We start from the raw sequence: 3587 nt of genomic DNA, 5'->3' as shown, positions 1-3587 counted from the left end.
TATCGGGGACAGCTCCTAGTTCAGGACCCCAACACGGCATGATGAAGGGTGCCAAAAGGCAGAAAACGATTGCATCGTTTTTTCAAAAAAAAAAAACGACTGTAAGTAAACTGTGCCTTACTTTATCATATCACCTTGCAATTTTTTGATAGTCTGTTCAAAGTAATGTCGTAGTGAAAGTAAAATCATACGGAGTAGAGATGCCTTTCTGGTAGCCTCCTTCTTTCGGTGGTAGCCTGTAGATACAGTGCTCAGAAGGCAGTTTTAATGTTTAATCTGGCGTTCCCTGCCATAATTTCAGCGAGCATATTGTTTCATAAGGAAACTTTGCGAAGAGTTGTTGACTGACTGCCGCTCACGCAACACACAGGCATAGTTAGAAAGTCAGGATGCACTGGTTTACACTTTACACACACACACGTAGCCCAGCCTCTCGCTATGTTTAACAGTTGGAACTTGGCGGTTTTAAAACTAGTTTTGCAGTTTTGCAATTTCTGTGCGTGATGATAATGTGTAAACTTTGGATTTCCATAGGCTATGTTAAAATGTTATCATTGTCCTGGCCTGCAGGTAGCTCCTGGTGATGGCAGTGAGGGAGGTGAAATAACATGTATACACACTACCGTTCAAAAGTTTGGGGTCACCCAGACAATTTTGTGTTTTCCATGAAAAGTCACACTTTTATTTACCACCATAAGTTGTAAAATGAACAGAAAATATAGTCGAGACATTTTTCTGGCCATTTTGAGCATTTAATCGACCCCACAAATGTGATGCTCCAGAAACTCAATCTGCTCAAAGGAAGGTCAGTTTTATAGCTTCTCTAAAGAGCTCAACTGTTTTCAGCTGTGCTAACATGATTGTACAAGGGTTTTCTAATCATCCATTAGCATTCTGAGGCAATGAGCAAACACATTGTACCATTAGAACACTGGAGTGAGAGTTGCTGGAAATGGGCCTCTATACACCTATGGAGATATTGCACCAAAAACCACACATTTGCAGCTAGAATAGTCATTTACCACATTAGCAATGTATAGAGTGGATTTCTGATTAGTTTAAAGTGATCTTCATTGAAAAGAACAGTGCTTTTCTTTCAAAAATAAGGACATTTCAAAGTGACCCCAAACTTTTAACGGTAGTATATATATATATATATATATATATATATATATATATATATATATATATATATATATACACACACACATACATATATACACAAAATGGAATCATTTGCTGACAGCTCAGTCCCCCCCAGTTCAAAAATCCTATCTGCGCCCTTGCCTGCGACCCTGTAGAACAGGATACACTGTAAAAAGTTTCTGTAGATTTACACCAAGATTCCAACATTAACCACGGGTTATTTTGAATAAACTGGGATTTCGTGTTATCGGTGAGATGAATGGGTTAAATGACGGTCCAGCGCTGTTAATTACCACGCCCATAATGTTTTTTTTCCGAAATACACGTTCTTCCTGTTAATCCACGCTTGGGCGAATCGGGGAGAGGTGGAGTGGAACAGAGTTTACCGCCAAAGAGAGTAACCCTACGAAGATCTTTGTTCCCGCCTCCTGGAAACCTGCCTGCAGTTGGAATGTGTCAATTGGAGTGAGAAGGTGAATTTTCTGTCTGTTTTTCAGTCTCTCAAAGTTTGAAGCTATCATTTCGTACTCACAATTAATTCACAGTTAAGCCTGGTTCCGGCGAAAGGTCGCATTGCCCAGAACCTGTAGCTGCTAGCTAACTTTTACTTGTTAGTGAAGTAGGCTACTTGCTAGCAAGCACGGGCTGCCCCGTATTGGCTAGCTAGTGAAGGTTTTGATTTATCTCATCTCATCTCATTATCTCTAGCCGCTCATTTCTAATATTTGTTATACGGTAATCTTTTAAAATCAGTTCTGTGAATGTTGATGTGTATGTATGAAATCGATTCAATTTGTGTTATTTGGTGGTGTTATTCAGAGCAGTGGTGTTATTTAGAGCAGTTCACTTCGTAGGTCAGGACACTTGACTTCGATGCTTCCTTGAGCTCATACGAGCTTGCTGCATGGTACAGCATGTTTTCTTGTAAAATATGTGGGCATCAGTCCACCACAGCCATTCGTTATGTCAACCATACAAAAATCCATGCCAACATACCCAACATACAGCTTCCATGCTGTGCTCCAGACTGTCAACTCAATTTCAAAAGACACTCTGGTCTCAAGACGCATGTCTACAGACACCATAAAGAGTGTGGCTTTGATAACAGATTGGGTTTAGTGGATCTGTCATGCCATATTGATTTGTGCACTGATAAATGCGACTCCCTCAGTGCATTTTATGCTCATCTTAAGGGTCACATCAAAGAGGGACGCAGTATTGTATGCCCTTTTATGGGTTGTGATAGTACTTTTACTGTAGTATCCACATTCACATCGCATCTATCCCAAAAGGGGGACGAAGGCCAGTGGGAAGAGGAGGAGAAACTCCCCCTCCAAGGTTTCATCCTTGCTGAGGAAGGTGATGGATTACCGCTACGCCCTGGTGTGAAAATGGTAAGTGAAACGTCTTCAGAAGTACAGTCACTACAGTTACAAGTAATCAGTTTTGACTAACATAGCATTATCAGCGAATGTGCTTTTTAGCCTGTATTACTTAGGTGCATAGGTGCATGAACTTTCCATCCACGTTAAATGGAAAGATTACTTCTGTGTGCTTTGTAAAATTTGTACCCTCTGGTGTGAATGTACAGTAAATCATTGGTAATTGATAATGTGTGGCACACAACACATGGATAATTTTGGCACCATTTTCCTGTTAATCAGGCTGTAATTCTCTCCCGATCCCTGCTTGTTTCTCTTTTCTACAGGCTGAATTGACCCATCAACTATCCAACAGGCTGAATTGTCCTGACCAATAGAAGAAAAAATTGTTAATTTCAGAGTGTAATTGTTAATTTCAGAGTGTAATTGTTAATTTCAGAGTGTAAGTGTAAAATTTTAAGTTGAAAATACACTGCAAAAGTTGATTTTACTGTAGGAGTGTAAACAAATAACAAATATGTAAGGGAAGAGTGTTGGTCTGATGTAATATTTATTTTGGTTTCCACTGCTTTATAGTTTCTGTAATCACAATTAGGCTTTCAATAATTCGTTTTGTATGTAAGGAATCAATATAACATGAGTTTTTTTATTATTGAATCGATGAAATATGAAAATTATAATTTTCTAATTATAATTTTATTTGAAATGTAAAGGAGGATGATCCTCCCTTTCCTCAATGGAAGAGCCTCCATGAATTGGTAGTTGTTGAAAATGACTTGAGTAATTGTGATTTTAATGACATATGTATGAATTTATATCTTAATATATGAAATAAAATGATTTTGTGTTTACATAATACTGTTTTGTACTATTATTGTCATGCTTCGTATTTAAACAAAGCACTGTTAAAAAACAGGAATCTCCTTGAAACTCTGCTGCAGGTCATTCCTGTTGTTTAACAGTATTATTGTTTTTACACCGTTTAATAACAGGAAGATACTGAAAATCATAACGGGTGATTCCTGTTAGTTTACAGTGAGTTCATGTTGTTATTTTACA

General features: G+C 38.1%; 1 long non-coding RNA gene across 1 annotated transcript; it reads left to right on the top strand.

Moving 5' to 3' along the window:
- Positions 1-1494: 1494 nt before the first annotated feature.
- Positions 1495-3355, top strand: LOC132900185 (uncharacterized). The gene is made up of 3 exons (XR_009656762.1): positions 1495-1619; positions 2439-2540; positions 2855-3355. It is a non-coding gene; the product is annotated as an uncharacterized LOC132900185 (long non-coding RNA).
- Positions 3356-3587: the final 232 nt, after the last annotated feature.

The sequence above is a fragment of the Neoarius graeffei genome, chromosome 16 (assembly GCF_027579695.1).
Source record: "Neoarius graeffei isolate fNeoGra1 chromosome 16, fNeoGra1.pri, whole genome shotgun sequence".
NCBI classification, from domain to species: Eukaryota; Metazoa; Chordata; class Actinopteri; order Siluriformes; family Ariidae; genus Neoarius; species Neoarius graeffei.
The sequence above is the reverse complement of the archived record's forward strand: the minus strand, read 5'-3'. Positions and strand labels throughout refer to the sequence as shown.